Source organism: Pteropus medius, unplaced genomic scaffold (assembly GCF_902729225.1).
Source record: "Pteropus medius unplaced genomic scaffold, Ma_sr-lr_union100, whole genome shotgun sequence".
In the NCBI taxonomy this organism is placed as follows: Eukaryota; Metazoa; Chordata; class Mammalia; order Chiroptera; family Pteropodidae; genus Pteropus; species Pteropus medius.
The window spans coordinates 9428755-9447318 of NW_024346062.1; the positions used below are offsets into that span (position 1 = coordinate 9428755).

General features: G+C 35.4%; 1 long non-coding RNA gene across 1 annotated transcript in view; it reads right to left on the bottom strand.

The window, feature by feature from the left end:
* LOC120612518 (uncharacterized) overlaps window positions 1–18564 on the bottom strand; it is a 534137-nt gene that overhangs the window by 403700 nt on the left and 111873 nt on the right. The window contains exon 4 of the long non-coding RNA XR_005655466.1: window positions 7370–7418. This is a non-coding gene — a long non-coding RNA (uncharacterized LOC120612518). The remainder of the gene's footprint in view (window positions 1–7369; window positions 7419–18564) is intronic.

The window sequence follows — 18564 nt, forward strand, 5'->3', positions numbered from 1 at the left end:
ATCCTAATTTTTATGATGCCCAAGAAATATACATTGGTCACATTTTATGTGCAGGATGAATGAAAACTCTGCTTAATTCAACACTCGATATTACAAAGGATAGGAGTATTACCATTTACAGCTTAAATGTCACCTCTAACTGTATATAAGGAAAATACATATTCAATATTCAGTCTTCCTGACCCATTGGGTTTGAACTGTAGAATTGTCGGCATAATTTTTGTTTAATTCAGGAAGTGTTGTTACTTCAAATTTTGAACATAAAGTGAGACTTTATTGATATTTTTAACAGATGTTGGGTTTTTCTATAATCCCAAAATATGCAACTAGGGCTCAAAGCTAAGGAAATTAAAGAGATTTACCAAAGATCGGAGACACTGTCCCCAAGGCTTACTAAAAGTCAGCTGAGAAGATTCTACCCAATTAATTATTGCCCTCCTACCACTACCTCTGCCATTTATATTAGCAGAGTCTGGGAAAAGGAAAGAAGAAAGTCATTGGGATCACCGGCCTTATGGGAAATTTGGAGATCCTGGTGAGAAAAGATTCTCTTGCCTCTTCATGGAGAGGAGAAAGGGGCACCTTCCCCCTACTAGATAAATGAGGAGAAATCCAAGAGAATCACTTGGGAAGTTGAGAGGAGGCTACCTGAAGAAGACAGGTATATCACTCCTCAGTATGATAGTTTCTGAGATAGCGGACTTGCTCACCTGCCTCAGTGCCTATTTCAAGAGAAAAAAAAAAAAAGAACTGAGATGGATAGTAGGGTGAAAACAGCTGTCAGGTTCACACCAGTTTTCAGGAATTCAGGTGAACATAGCAGAGAATACCTGAATTCTGCCCAAGAAGAAGACCGCCATCCAAACCTGAACCTACACAGCACCAAAGACAGAGTGAGGCAGCCCCATTCTCCCAGGGCTCTTTGAAAAAGCTGCACACATGCCCTCAGAGGAGCCAGCTTTCAGATAACTGCCATGCCAGGGCCAGTAAAATGTAAGCAAAAGAAGTAATAGCTAAGTGAAAACCAGTTAAGGGACACTTTCCCTTTTCACTTATCCTTCCTTTCACTCCCACAATGTCAGAGGAGCTAGATCCAGCATAAGAAGAAAGATAAGACATTCAAGACACACAGTGTGAGACCTTTCCAGCCTTCCAAAATGCTAAAGTAAGAAGAATGAAAGAACAGACGTCGTTCCCTTCCTCCCTTCTGACTAACTGTGCTCTGGAAGGAGGGAGTGATACAATTCAAATCAGTCAATGAACTGAAGATTTTAACCGAATTAGACAGAATCATCTCAGAAAGTTAAGCAATTTACTTGGGATGTGTCTATGGGCTCCACAACACAGACAAAAAGATTCTTAACAATACGCTTGAAGGCAGATCTTAAAATGTTAATAATTCACTTGGTTTAAACTCTTCAAAGAAACCAGATATATTCTCATAGACCTCAAGCATGAATTTGCATAATTTGCAAATTACTACCATGCACTTTACTTTTGAAAAGTGTGATGTTTTGGAACTCAAGAAGGTGAGTTTAGCAGCAGCAATCAAAATGTCTTGAGAAGGGATATTTATGAATCTAGCCCAGATGTAGGAATCTGTAGCCAGATGGTAACCAAGGCTCAGCCTATATCCAGCAAAGTCTAGCTGTGCCGGTCTCAGTCACATCAAGTACAAATTCTCAATGTTGTTAACTAGTAAAATGAATAGTTTATTTAATATTTTTGTCCTACCACACTTACCAACAGTCCAAAAACTGATAAACCCTGCCTTTGCTACAACCAGGAGGCACTGGTCCAAAATTTTTCTTTTGTAAATTCTAGGCCAATGTCCCATTCGTAATTCAGCCATGAGTCAGTTTTTAAATGAACAGAGCTACAAATGCAATCACCGCCCGGCACAAACACAATTGTTTTGGTTGTATAAACCTTAACTATCTAGATTTGTATCCAATTTGCTCAGCTTCAGAAAAGACAGAAATACAAGCTTAATACTGATGGTGAACAAGTATTATATTTTGATTGACTTAACTGTGCCTGTGAAAATTAAGAAGCTCATATTATTTAAAACTGGAGTCCTTCATTTTCTCTCATGTTAATAGCAGACAGTTGTAGCACGAACACAGTCCATCAAAGTTTTCTGTTGCCAGGAGTCACATTAAAACAATAGTGGGTCAAGTAACAAATAGCACCAAATTACACAAAGTGCTTCTGTCTATGACTTCTTTTTTGAGCAGAAACCAGCAATACATAATAGGATATCAGAGGTTAGAATAAGCCTATATCCAAAGATGAAAACTGATATTCCAATTTGTTTAAGCTATTTTCTTTTATGATTATATTAATTCATGAAATCAAAATGCAAACCCCCAAATTTATGTAAATATCTAAGTAAGTGAAAGTAAATTTTGGTATACGAGTGATAATTGATAAAAAGCAAGAACTCATAAATATGATTGGATGTAATAAAAAATATAAACTATGTATCAACACCAGTTATGCCAGAAACACAGGCTTCATGCAATAACTATAATTGCTTGTCTTCTTTTTTTCCTATTTCATTCAAAAAATGTAAGCTCTTTTATAAATTTATCATTTAGATTCATATAAGCAACCAAGCAACTTCTTTTATTTTGTTTGGACTTCTACAAAGTTTGTTTAGAGGGAAGAGAAGTTTGATGTAAGCAATTTAACTCCATTTTTCCCCAAAATAACAAAACAAATCATTTTTCAGCTACAGAATTCCAGGAAGATTGTCCTTATAGAGTTAACTCATCCTATGCGACTGTTCCCATCGACTTTGTAGCCAGTGACAATGTGACTGTCTAAGTATTCTAATGATTCATGATGGGAACCAAATTTAGCTACAGTTCAGCTTTTCACTGTACTGACACTTTATTTTGAATTAATCAAAAATAAAAGTACAATCTGTTGTTCTGACCTGAGCAGACACAAATAATCTACAAAATTCAAAAAGCTAATTTTAATATTAAAAATAAATATAAATATACATATTTAGTCTTCATGTACATTCAGGTTGTCCTAAAAATAGGATGGAAACGATCTGTAAGAACTGTTTCTTATACCTGTTTTGATAAAGCTTGGAAATAGGAAACACATGAGAAAGTCCAATCTCATAGGTTTTTTAGTTTGATATTTAGACAAAAAGTAAGTAAGGGCTCCACATTTTTTACTACTTAACTTAACTCAAAATTCCTTTGCATATTTCAAAAGAAGGAAGAGAGAAAGGAAGGAAGGGAGGAAGGAAGGAAAGAAGGAAGGAAGGAAGGAAGGAAGGAAGGAAGGAAGGAAGGAATCTCATCTACAAAGGCTAGCACAAATTAGTAAACTGCTTAGTGCAATACTTCTGAAAGTAAAAAGATATTGTAGAAAAAAAAGAATGAGCTATTGCTCAAAAATTGGAGCCATTATAAGAAAGTTTACTTTTTGGTCAGTAAGTATTTATAAAGTGTCTTCAATGTGCCTGACACTATTCTGGATGCTAGTGAAACAACGATGAACCACATAAATAAAATTTCTCTCATAGAGCTTATATCCTAGTGGAAGAGGCAGGTAATTAACAATATAAAACAATATATACTGCAATCATAGGTAGTATTAAGAGCTATGAGAAAAAAGAAGCAAGGTATGGGATAGAGAGATGTGGGTGGGGAGACTTTTGTGAATATACTGATCATTCCAGGAGGGGAAATGAAGAGAACCAAGGTAAGAATTTTCTACTGATTACTCATCTCCTGGTTCGTGTGCCAGCCTCCTCTAACTATTACTCAGGCATTCAATTTTGATCAGCTTTTTGATGATAATTTCTTACAAAGGCATGACTATGTTTTCAGTGCATTAAAACTTATATCGTATGAATGTGTCCTCTTTTTAATAATTTTTTTTAAGTCTGGAAATGATTTTGGAAACAAAGTAGTTCATATTATCATTGTACAAATGTAGAAACTAAGTCCTAGAAAGGCTATATGTTCTGCCTGCTGTCACATAACTAGTTAAAAGTAGAACTGGGAGGATTCCAGTCTGGATGGTGGAGTAGGTAGATGCTTGCCTCCTGTCACAACTACATCAAAATTATGACTAAACTACAAAACAACCATCATTGAAAATCAACTGAAGTCTAGCTGAACAGAATTCCTACAACTAAGAACATACCAAAAAAAAGCCACTTCCGGACTATAGGAGGGGCGGAGACACTTGTCCCACACTGTGTGTGGTAGTTAAAAATTGAGAGGTGTATCTCAGCTATGGAGGTACCCTAGGAAAAACAAGGTATCCCAGCCTGTCACCAGACTCCCCAGCCCAGGGTTCCAGATCCAAGAAGAGAAGACCCCACAAAATCTGGATGAGACATCAACAGAGATTGTGACTGAGTTAGACAGATGGCTGTGGGAGTAGCAGGCATTCCTCTTAAAGGGCCAGTGCATGGACTTACCCACTGATGAACTCACTCTGAGCTCCAGCATTGGGACAGCAGCTCTAAAGGGACATATGGGGAGAAACTGAGTTGACTGACTTCAGGGTGAAGGCTGGAGGGGCAGCTTTCTCTCAGATAGAAGCTCTGGTGGAGCCACTCTTCCTTTGTTGAACCCAGCATGCAGACTCAGATGGCTGCTATATCTGAGTTTTCATCAACCTGGCTAACACTGGTTGCACCACCCTGGTGATTCCTGAGACCCTGCTCCACCCAACTTGTGGGCCCACGCAAGCCATTTCCAGTGGATTTTCCATACAAATGTCTTGTCTTGGCTCATGCTGTAGATTTTCCAAAATCTCTTAAAGGTTCACAAAACCCAAATAAGCAGCAGCTGACTTTGGTGAGCCCCAAGCCCAGCACTAGAAGCAGCAGACCGCAGTTTGTGGCTTGGCCTCTCAAGGCAAATCCAAGCCCAATGTGGGTGACAGCCATCTGTGGATTGCTTGGTGGTTCATACAAAATGGCCCTGGGCAGGGTACAGGTTGTAGCTGAACTCGGCCTGTGGCAGGGTCCCTCCAGGAGGCACCAGCCTTGTGGGTGGCTTTCATCTGAGCCAGAGTACCACCTGAGGCCACATCTAAGAATGACACACTCAAAGAGAAGAGAAAACTGGGAAGGCACCAGAGCCCTGCTAAAATGAATTCTGCTCCATAGGGCCAGCCCCTGCACAACAGCTTCTCTACTGTCACCGGCCAGTTCTCACAACCAATCAGCCCAAGGGTCATACCTCCCATTGACATGCAAACAACAACCAAGCCTCAGCTAAAACAGGAGAGTACACACAACCCATATAAGGGACATACCTGGAGTACCCAGCTCAGGTGACCAGGGAGACAGAGCCACTGGGCCCCACAGAACATCTACTACATAAAGCCACTCGACTAAGATTGGGAGACCTAGCAGCTCTACCTAATACATAGAAACAAACACAAGGAGGCAGACAAAATGGGGATATGAAGAAACATGTCCCAAATGAAAGAACAGAACAAAGCTACAGAAAAAGAATTTGCCAAAATGGAAACAAGCAATCTACCAGATGCAAAATTCAAAACACTAGTTATAAAGATGCTCAATGAATTTAGGGGAAGAGTAGATGAACTCAGTGAGAACTTTAACAAAGAAATAGAAAACATAAAAATAGAGATAGAAAACATAAAAAAGAACCAGTCAGAAATGAAGATGACAATAACTGAAATAAGAATAGCTTAGGAGGAATCAATAGTAGATTAGATGAAGCAGAGGATCAAATCAGTGATTTAGAAGGTAGCAGAAACACCCAAACAGAACAGCAACAAGAAAAAAGAATCCAAAAAAAAAAATGAGGATAGTTTAAGGAGCATCTAGGACAACATCGAGCATACTAACATTTGCATCATAGGGATACCAAAAGGAAAAGAGAGAGAGCAAGGAATTAAAAACCTATTTGAAGAAATAATGATGGAAAACTTCCCTAACCTGGCAAAGGAAATAGACATACAAAATCAGAAAGCACAGAGAGTCCCAAACAAGATGAACCCACACCAAGACACATCAAAATTAAAATGTCAAAGGTTAGACAAAGAGAGAATCTAAAAAGCAGCAAAGGAAAAGCAGATAGTTACCTACAGGGAGATCCCATAAGACTGGCAGCTGATTTCTCAACAGAAACTTTGCAAGCCAGAGGGATTGGCACAAAATAGTCAAAGTGATGAAAAGAAAGGACCTAAAACCAAGATTCCTCTACCCAGAAAAGCTATCATTTAGAATTGAAGGACAGATAAAGAGCTTCCCATACCAGAAAAAGCCAAAAGAGTTCATCACCACTGCCAAACCAGTGTTACAGGAAATGTTGGAGAGACTTCTTTACGAAGAAGAAGAAAAAAAGAAAAAAAAAATCAAAACTATGAATAATAAAATGGCAATAACGACATATATATCAACAATTAATTTAAATGTAAATGGATTTAATGCCCCAATAAAAGATAAGGTAGCTGAATGGATTATAAAACAAAACCCTTACATATGCACCCTACAAGGGACTCACTTCTAATCAAAAGACACACACAGACTGAAAGTAAATGGATGAGAAAAGATGTTTCATAAAAATACAAACAAACAAATAAAACATCTGAGGTAGCAATACTTACATCAGATAAAATAAACTTTAAAACAAATGCTATAACAATAGACAAAGAAGGATCCAGTAATCCCACTTCTGGGTATTTATCCAAAGAAACTCAAAACACTATTTTGAAGGAACATGTGAATCTATATGTTCATTGCAGCATTATTTACAATAGTCAAGATATGGAGGCAACTTGGGCATTCATCAATAGATGAATGGATAAAGAAAAGGTGGTACATATATACAATGAAATATTACTCAGCTATAAAAAAGAGTGAAATTTTGCCATCTGCAACAACGTGGATGGGGCTAAAGGGTATTGTGCCGAGTGGAGTAAGACAGAGAGGAAAACAAATGCCATAGGATTACATTTACATATGGAATCTCAAGAACAAAATAAACAAACAAACAAAATAAAAGAAGCTCATGGATACAGAGAACATTTTGATGTCTGCCAGATGCGAGGGGGTTAGGGGATGAAAAAGAGGAAGGAATAAAGAAGTACAAATTGGTAGTTACAGAATAGTTAGGATGCAAAGTATAGCATATGGAATATAGTCAATAAATTGTAATAACTATGTATGGTGTCAGATGGGTACTAGATTTATTGGTATAAGATACATAAATGTCTAATCACTGTGTTATATACCTGAAATTAATATAATATCATGTGTCAACTGTAACTGGAAAAACTTTAAATATAAATAAATAATAAATAAAGTAGAATCAGCAGTAATTCTTAGTTTGACCCTTTCCATAAACTATCTTACCTTATGATTATTTGCATTCATCTCATTCCATCAACTAGACTCCGAGTTCCTTAGGAGAAAAAAGAAAGAAAGAAAAGATAAGAAAAAGAAATCTAGTATGGTGCCTTTTATGAAATATGTGGTCAATAAATATTTTGTGAACGAACAACTACTCTCCTACATCAGCCATCTTCTAAACAACCCAGATTTTTTCAAGTCTTCTGTAATCTCTGGTGAAATTGTTTTGTCCCTCCTACTGGGATTCTTCAATAAATATGCAGGGATCTACTTCACTTACTATTCTATAAGTGCTGATAGGATTAAGCATAGTTCTTTCCAAATGATTTATGATCTAAATTAGAAAGGAAAATGGAATATAAATACAGAGAAACCGAGTAACGTGCTCATTTCATGCCTGGATAGTCCTGCTGAATAATAGGTAATTTTGATTGTAAGCACTTAAGAAACAAACTTTGTTTACTGTAGAGATCCAAACATATTGTTGGCAAGAAATAATCAATACTGATAATGGCCAAAATTTAAGCAATGTGTTCTCAATAAAATATATTGGTCTCTGTTGATTGACACATATGCTATTAACATTTTCTTACATACTATATTAGGTTTCTTATATTGCTATATTTGTAACATGTGTAAAACCAAATTAGGGATACAATGGTGATTATCATTTGATCTGTACAATTTGTCAATAATCAAAGCATGAGAATATACAACTGGGGTAGTTTAAAGTTCTTAGAGAGGGCAAATTTTTATTAATTTCATTCTTCCCTTACATAACAATATAAAAAAAAAAAATTAAACTCTGCAGAAAGACAGCCATTAAAAAAAAAAAAAAAAAAATGACCTGGTTTTCTGTGCCCAAGTTCCCAGTACTTTGAGAAGCAGAAGTTAAAAGTCTCAGCTTTTCCACCACGCAATTCAGAGAATGTGGTGGGAACAGAATGCGAGGCAACTCAGCTGGAAAATATCTTAGATGAAATATTTTTGTCAAGCACTTTTCTCACGTGAATTTGCCTCTAGTTTAGTATATACCAGTCACCAGAACATGGCATTCATTTCACTTCATTTCTTAAGAATTTTTTTAATCAACAAACTACTGCATAAGCCAGCAGAACAAAAGCAAAACAACAACAACAACCACAAAGCAACCATGTTTAACAAGAGTTGTGTCTCTTACGAAGTCGACAGATAAGAGTCAAATTTTAAAATCTTCAAAGTTCTTTCCCTGTTGTAAAATGGCAAAGAGGGAAACTACTTACGGCTCTTTGCCTAATTGGCTTTCTTCTCAAAATCAGATTCATTATTACCCACAAGGATTCATTTCTATTTTTTAAAGATACATGTCAAGTTTGATAGCTTTTTATTCAAAGTGAATGATAACAACCTAAATATTTAAAAAGCATGTTTTCCCCAGATGTACTGATACACAATATGTTCTTTTTTACATCAAGGAAAACAAAGCACGTACAACTGCTTATCAGATTTACAGCGTGTAAAACTGATGTCCTGGACAAAACAGCAGCTTATCCAGTAGGTGTCATCTGATCAAAAATATTTTATATACACAAAAAAACAGTTAAGAGAATCAAATGAAAATTTGATAGCTTAAAAAAATCAATTTGGAAATTAACTCCTTACATGATGAAACAAAATTAAAGTTATTTTGACTCCATTAAAAGTTTACATTCCAGAGCAGTGGTTCTCAACTGCTGACAAAAGGGGAAATGAGATCTAACTCCAAATAATTTCTCAGAATAGAGCCACAAACCAAAAAGGAAAAGAAAAAAAGAACCTTAAAAATCTAACCCTGTTCATCCAAATGGTCATTTAACTTTAACACTGATCAGCCACCAATCATGTTTCTGTAGAGGCGAATCTTCCAAAGTGCTGCCCATCCCTTCCCAACACCCTTTGGTCCCACCTCAATCTCATAAACCCTCTCCACAGAGTACAAAGGAACATTTTTCTCTCATTCATTGCTGTTCTAGCTTGACTGAATCTAGTTGCAAAATTGCCAGAGATCATAAAAGACACAAAGGAGACGATCATCACATGGTTATTTATGATGATGATGCTGGTACGGCCCTAGAAGCCCTTCCTACAAAATTCACCTACAAAAAGAGAAGGTCACCACTGCTGAAAATTTAAGTGTTTTGCAGCTACTTGAAGTAATGTATAAGTTCCCAAAATTCTAGGATAGGCAGGGAAAGAATGAGTTGATCAAGAGGTAGCCATTAGACTTTCACTTTTTTTTCACAGCCTTAGTGAGGTATAATCGATGTATAAAACACAATACGTATTTGATGTAATACAATTTGATGAGTTTGGACACCTGTGACACGTATATACCCATGATACCATCACTACAATCAAGCTAATAAATCTATCCATCAATTCCAAAAATTTTCTTGTGTCTCTTTAGGTTTTTTGGGGGGGAGGGGGGCGGGGGAGCAGGTTTTTGTTTTCTATAGTGAAAACACTTAACAAATTTTTAAGTGCACAATATTGTATCTTTAACTATAGGTACTATGTTGAACAACAAATCTCTAGTATTTAGTCATCTTGTATAACTGCTAAAATATATTGAGATTACTTACATAGGGAGACGTGACTTGAAGAAGAAACTCCACAATCAAGATTTACACCCTTTATTTTATGACACTAGCCCCATTTCTAGTTCTTCATAGGAATCACATTAGCAATCTTATATGCTTATTCTTAAAACCAATTTTAATTGGTGGATTAATTCGGGCATATTTTGTGGTATTATATTCTACCAAATGTTGTCAGATTGCTAGTCCTAGCTCTGTAGGTCCAGGAATTCGGTAGCCTTCAGGGAACAGCCATGATGCCCATGTATTCATTTATAGACCACTGTTAATGAAGGAGGTTTTCTCCATCAGGCAGGGTAGTGCTTCATGGGAAAGTGTCTGAATGACATTCCAGAATCTCTCATTAAGAATTACAAATGGCAGAAAGGATTCCATAACATAAATTACAATAGCGATAGATTATATGATCCTATGAAAATTAGTGTTAAATCAGTAACCAAAGGTTGTTGATACAAATTTTATCAATTTTACATAATAAAAGAAAATATTATTAACAAATTCTCTTTTGATGTCAGGGAAGAACTCTCATTCTCTTGGATCTTATGTAAGTTCAGCCCATTCTTAGTGGGTACTGGAGGAACCCCAAGAAACAGAAGAGACAGAGAAAGAAAGTTATTTAATATTTATGAGTTTATGACATTTAGTTGCAATTAGTCACTCTATACATCTTTCAACATGTCTTTTTGAGTCTCTCTAGGAGAGGGATGAGAACTGAGAGGCAAAGTGAGACAGATGTTTTCATCAGGGTTTTAGATAACCTCTTGGTCATTTGTCCCCATCCAAATATATCTAGTCATACATGTAGAAGGACATCACTAACTTAATAAAATAATAAAGCAATATTGAAGGAAGAAATCACCACTCAACAATATCTGAAACAGAAATGAATTTATTGCAGGCTAAGAAAGAGCAAAACAGTTTCTCGAACAAAGCAGAAATCTAATCTTGTACTGGGGTTGGGGGAAGCATGGGGCTCCGAAATTGGCTGAATTTTAGATACAGGTGTATACAGGTATTGACTGACTTTCAGAAGCATGGGTAACCAGGACAGCTGCTCACTATTTGGAAAGGGTTTACAACCAGTTTTGTAGTTTCTTGTCAGTAACTTGGAACTAGAACCAAAGAACAATCATTCTTGTGCTTCCTTTCATGAATTTAAAGAATCGGAACATTTTATTCTTAGGAATGGTGATTGTTACTGTCAAGTGTAGAATTTTTAATAGCTAATACTTCACTATTACATTTATGAAAAAATATATATGTTGTCTTAAGAAATTAATTTTACTTCACTGATAAACACTAAATGTTATTTACTAAAAGAATAACAATGTATTGTGTTTTTGTAATGAATCAAGTCTCTAACAATCCAAATATGTGGTTAAGTTTAGCTTCAATGATGAGAGAATAGCCTAATCTGAACGACCAAAATTAAAAATGTTAAAACTGGACTATTGCACGTGAAAGTTTGAGGATATTTTGTCCCAGGCTTATCTATTTCCAAAAATTGAAATAAGCTATATTTGTTCAAAATCTAATTCTGTCACTTACTAGATGCATAACTGTAGAAAAATTAGTCACATTTTATTCATTAATAAAACAGTATTAACTTTCAACACTGTGAAAAGCAAAATATAGAAGAAATGCCTGCTCTCGTATACAATACAGTTAAAATTGCAGACAGAAATAGAACATAAGAAAAATATATGATAATGTTCCATGTACAAGAGTTGTTGCTAAATAATAATGATGATGGTGATGATAATAATTATTATTATTAAAGTCCAGAATTATGCTTTTCTATATATTTCTCATCTTTATATATGGTCTTCATCTTTATTTTCTCCTCAATTGACTACACAGGCTAAACTGAGATAGAATTTTACCTCTTTCAGGACACTTAATGATTTCCATCTATGCCTTAATTGTACCAAGTTTATGATATCCACATATATTAAGACTAATAGCATTTTCATTTTCTGATTTCCATAAAGCAGTCAAAGAAAAATGTAATAAAATATTCAAATTGTTGCACTAATTGCCAAAGACAGCAATAGTGCCAAACTCAAATCACCGGCTAGGATGCGACATTGCCATTGTAATACTCAAAATATCCAATTATTAACTTAAGTGTGGATGTTGCAATTTACTGTGGAAGAGATGCTGCATTGTCTAATATGGCAACCATTAGACATATCTGGCTATTTAAATTTAAATTTTAAATAATTAACATCCAATAAAATTTCAGGAGCCACATGTGGCTGATGGTTACCGTATTAGACAGTGTAGAGAATATTTTCAACATCACAGAAAATCACTTGGATAGAGCTGGTCTAGAGACTTTTCCAGTGTACTGTTTGAAAATCCAAATATTTTCTGAATCCTGTCAATTCTTCACTCAACATATTTCATCCCTTTCTTTTCATTCTGATAGCTATTACCTTTTGAGTTCAGCATCCTCATGATTTAGCTATTACAATAACTTGTTAATAGTCTCACTATTTCTAATCCCTTCTCCAGCTAATCCAGCCTATAAACCAAACTTGATTTTTTCAAGCAATGCCTTTTTCCCCACCAAAATTTTAAGTCTTCACCTTGACTATAGTATATATACCAAGCAAAAGTGTTTAGTTCATAAGTATCTTCCATCAACTGACTTCTTTCCTTCTACAAAGACACTCCTACATCTATGCTCCATCACAAATATCAGTATATTGTCCCGTAGTTATGCTTTGCCAATTTCCACTTTTACTCAAGGCATTTTTTCTGTCTGGAAATACTTATAGATTTTATTCCCCATGCAGTAATCCTCTCTTATCCACAGGGAATATGTTCCAAGACCCCTAGAGTGTGCCTGAAACCATAGATACTACCAAACCCTATATATACAATGTTTTTTTACTATAAATATATATCCATGATAAAGTTTAATCTATAAATTAGGCACAGTAAAAGATTAACAGTAACAAAATAGGACAATTATAACAAAATACTACAATAAAAGTTATTTGAATGTGATCTCTCTCTCTCTCTCTCAAAATATCTTACTGTGTACTATACTAAACCTTCTTCTTGTTATGTGAAATGATAAAATGCCTACATGATGAGATGAAGTGAGGTAAATGATGTAAGCATTGTGACATAGCATTATTGATCTCTGTTGATACATTGGAAAGAGGATCACCTGCTTCATATAATCCTAGATCACCGAGCCATGATGATGTTGATGGTTGGATGTCAGAAGCAGAAGATGTCAATGACTGGGAAAATTTAATATTTTCGGACAAAGGTTGACTGCTGGTAACTGAAACTATGGATAAGGAGGAAATACTATACTTGAATGTTATGCCATAATCCTATCAAATCCAGTTTAAGTCTGATTTTATCCACACAGCTGAACTTGACCACCTCAGACTACAACTGTCTTTAATAACCCATGTAAATGATCTCCCCAGTAGTCCCCACTGACTATTATACTTTATGATGATCATTGTAACTGCTGCTTCTCACAGTCAAGAAATTTACAATCTGTTTTCTATAGAGGATTATATATCCGTAAACAGTAGGCAAGGCCTGCAAACATTTTTTATATATCCCACAACATCTACAATACATCTTCCATGAAGCATATTTTTAAAAATAATAGATTTAGATTTTATCTTGAAAAGAGAATAAAAAAATGAAAAATAACAATATTTCTTAAATATAACTGTGGATCTTCATAAACCTTCACGGTTAAATATTATTAGTTCCATTTTACAGATGAGGTTCGGAGAAGTTACATAAATTGTTCCAGGTTATAAGCTAAGAAATGGCAAAACAGATTTAAAAAAAAAAAATTCTAAAGCTCATGATCTCGTAGCTCAAAGACATATCTCCTTCGAGAAAGAATCTGTTTTTTCCTCCAGAACCACTACGTTGAAAAGTACTTGTGACACATAAGCAAAAGTTATCTCTATGATTTCTGTCTTCCTCTGTCCTTTAAAATATGATCACTGGGGAAAGTTTTACCTTTGTCATTGGATTAAAAGGCAGGCAGGCATCATGATTTTCTATTCTCTTGTTGGTAATAGAAATTCCTATGGTCACTTTAACCCTTCATTCAGAAATTATAATTTTAATCCAATATATTAATTAACCCTTCAAAGTTCATTCACAAGTAAGACTCACCCCCACTGCTCTCCAACAAAGGCTCGCAGCAGATGAGCCATCTGCCTTCGAGGATGAAATATGGTCTATTTTTTCTCTCTTTCCCTCACCTTTTTTTTTCTTTCTCCCTTACTCAATAGCTGCTATTTCTCAACCTTCTGGGATAAACGTGTATAGGAGGGAAGAGAGGGAAGAGAGGTAGGAAAGTCCTTGACTGTCATGAAAAGGTACTGTGTTCTTTGGGTCTCGCAGACAAATTCTCTCATGGGTGCTTTTGCAGATTCTTTGGAGAACTCTCATGCTGGGTACCTGCAAATATGATTCCCTTGTCCAAGGCAGTACTTCATCTCAGGCTGGCTCTTCCTAATCCTTCTTTAGATTCTGACCTCAGTGGCATAGCCCTGAGTGGGTCCCCTCACCTGCACTGACTTCTTTTGCACAGTCTGTGTTTAAATTACTTCAGGCTAATGTTCTTACTGAATTTTCCCCACGGCTATGATTCATACACTTCTGGCTCCCAACAAAAGCACATGCAGAAACTTTCCAGACGGAGTCCCTTTCCCTTAAAGGATGGTTTAACTTACTTTGGTATGAATCTGACATCAGTCCACTTTGTCATGGGGTATAGATGAAATTGATCACAAAGTAGCAACTTATTTCTCTAAAATGTCCATTTTTTGTATATCGATTCACTCTGCATCTTTTCAGCACCCAATTATTTTTTCATGGTGACATATTTCTTTACTCTTTTTACACCACTTTATGTATCATATTAAAAATCTTCCAAGTATGTAATTATATTTTGTTTGAATTTTCATCTCAAGTGTCACTCCTGGCTTTCCTACTCTTTCCATCTTTCTCTTTTTATCTAAATAATGTTATTCAATAATTTTCCTCACCTCCATCCATTTTGAGTGAGAATGAGCAAAAAGTAGATATTGTTTTCTCTGGCTCTAATTTCAGATAAATTGCTAGTCTTATTGCAAGTAGTAATCTTCGCTCATCCAGTTGTCTTTCACAAATAGAGCAAAGCAGAATCTGCTTCTAAGTTAAACAAAAAGCAGAAATCAGAATGTCAAATTATAATTGGCATATCCCAGACATAATCAATATTGCCTTTTGCAAGTTCCTCCCACAGTTAAAGCAAACCCTGGTTAGTGCTGGCCAAATCTTGACTAATTTGGCTTCAAGTTATTACCATACTTAATATCTCTGAATCAACACTGATGACTAAGATAAAGTGAACTACAAGAAATGATCAGTCTTCAATGCAAAAACTTTTTCACTTTGTGCCAACTATTGCTGGTGCACCTGTTTTATGTTCAGAGTGGGAAGAAAATCAAAAAAGACGTGGCCAATTTTGAAAGAGACACAATGTTTTCAATGTCTCAAAATAGCTCAAATACATAGCATTGCTTCTACTACTTATTCAAACTACAAGGCTGATTAAGCATGTGTGTAAGGCAGGCATGCAAACAAAAAAATTACCAACTCACGTCCCACCTTATTCTCCCAGATTCCAGTTTCTTATCTAAGAATTGATATTGTACCAAGTACAGGCAGAGAGAAACTAGAAATTCAGGGCGTTTTAATGGGGTACACACAAAGAAGTAATGTGAGAGGAATTTCAGAATTTCTGAAATTGCATTTGTGAGGGGCTCTAGAATTAATCTAATACAGTCCCTGTTTTTCAAGGGAGAACTCCACTCTTAGTTTAAGTACATTATACTGGTTAAGCTAACATTAACAGTACAATAAGCTTCTGTGGTCTGAATCCTAAGAAATAGACTTTATATTAACTAGAGTCACTTTTTTTCCCTCAAAGTTGTAATTCTAGAACTATGAGAGGCTCAGAAATTGGTGATAAGAAGGTATTTTAAAGGATTATTAATGTGAATAATCCAATATCATTTGCCAGGACAACCCACAGTGGGAAAGTGGAACCAATAAGTCATGTTCTAGATTCATTCCTTCAACCAATTTTGTGGGTGCCACAGGTCATCCCAGGACTCAGGACAAAACATCTGTGCAGATCAGGTATAGATTATGAGTGATAAAATGAGCATGAGGCCAAGGATCAATCATTAAGGAATGAGCATGCTGTAATGCGACTGAAGGGTGATTCAAAACTGAGGATAAATCCCTAGGAGGGAAAGACATCCTGAGTTTCAGTAAAAATAGCTAAAGATGCCAACCAATTTCAAGATTCAGAGTGTGTACCCAATAAATATAGGATAGGAAGTAGTTAGAAATCCAGATGAGTAAAGATGCATGCCAAAGAAGATTCTAAGCACCTATCAGCAGAATAATAGAGAATGTAATGATGTGATGATGCTTCATGGAAGGATGAATGTACATTATGTTGTATGTTTTTCTATTGATCAAAAATTTCATTTTAGTTAATCTCCAAGTGTAATTTTTTTTTAATTTAGTTGATAAAATGACATTTTAGATAATCCACAACATTTCCTAAAACTATTAGGTCACATTGAGAGAGGAGGAGAGTGGGCAATTGATCCACAAATTAAATTTCAAATCAACCCAATGCAATATAATACAAAAATTTTTTTTTTAGTATCTGGGACAAGGTAACCAGGATACAATGAGGAATAAAACATAGGACTCACTCACACAGAATTCATAGTATGACAGTGAAAATACCTAAGCAATGAAAAATGTGGTGAGTGTTAGAAAATGAATGTTTATGGGAGTAGTACAAGGAGAGTTCAATCTAGAATGTGGAATCAGAAAATGTCTCACTGACAAAGTGATATCTAAATTGAGATTTGGAGAGTAAATTGAAGTTTGCCAGGTAGAAAACTGAAAATATATGGGGGCATTTTAGACTGCCACTGTGACTGGAGAGGCTCGATTGGCATTCATAGGAATTAATTGCTCAATCAACTACCCAAATTGTGAGAAATGACATATCCTTGTTGTTTTGAGCTATTCGATTTGGGGATAGTTTGTTGTTTTGCTTTCACATGGTCTAGGCAAGGTCCTGATGAGCTAAAAAAAAAAAAAAAAAAAAAAAAAAATGGTTTTCTGACTATCCTGAGACACTGGTGACGTCAGAATCTGATTTTTGATACTTTTGAGGACTAAAAATTATGAGAGTCCCAAGATTTAATCAGACATTTAATTATTTTGTTGCCACAAAGATGGAGGGTGCTATTAGCATTTAGTAGATGGGGCCCAGGCTTGCTAGACACCTTAGACCATAAAAAATTATTCAGCATCTCTTTTTTCTTAAAATATCACATCAGACATTCAAATAGGCAAAAAACCCAAGCTTACAACTTAAGTTCCTTTTACATATAAACACAGAGTACGTAAGTTCCTTTTACATATAAACACAGAGTACTGCTTTATGCAGTTTTGATATCCATGATATTCAAGAAATTGTAACTACTATGGAAAATGAAAGGAGATTGTATTCTATTTTGTTCAAAAGTGTACCTTTAGTTGTTTATCATTTTGGAAAATCACATTACTGACAGCAGCACCACAAATGGTATTTGGGCTACTGGTATAACACAACTGTGTCAGTTTGAATTTGTCTCTCAAATCCACAGGAATTTTTCAGATAGCTGCACACTTCTAACTACCTCATCATGCTTTCTAGCATTGCTTTGCCAGAACATTAATATATGGAAATACATACAGTTTTAATATTAATATTTTCATTTATTTTTCCTTTATATAAAAGTTATAGCATTATTGATTTTACATTATCTGTGGAGTTTATTTCAGGGAAGTAGAGGTGACATTACCAAATATATATTGTAAAGAGACCTTTGGCTCAGATAGGATCATACTCTAGGAAAAATGTATCCACCATAGCCCATCAAATTCTTGTAAGCATTTTAAATGTTGGCATTTTAAAAGAAGATATTATCTTTGCATTTCATTGATTGATCACTTCCTCATTTTTAGACAATTCTTTTGGATTGATGTATGAGTTAAAATGCGCAATGTTTGTAGCCAGTCTTAATGCATACAGTTATTGACTGCTATACATGTCTAATAGTTTGGGTGAATTCCTCAACAGTTTATCCCTATTCTCGACCCTCCCTGCAACCCAAAGGCAGAATCACTTGAATAGAATCTCTTTAATCACTAGTGTGATATAATTTTTTTCATTCAGGGTGTTAACAGATACTTCTATCAAACATCAAAATTGTCTTCTTTGAACAAATTAAGTGTGGATCAGCATCAGGACTGTACTCTGTCCACACAAGTTCCTGAATTAACCTTTCTTGCTTTTCCTCAAGTTATTTCATTTTCCATCTTTACTCACTGCTCTATTAATTATATATTTACTCTATTTACCCTATTAATTATCCCCACAAAATTTCAAAAGATTAATTCCCTGTATCTTGAATTTTCCAACACTCCTACACTTTCTGTACTGCCTTCTACACTGCCACATGAGTC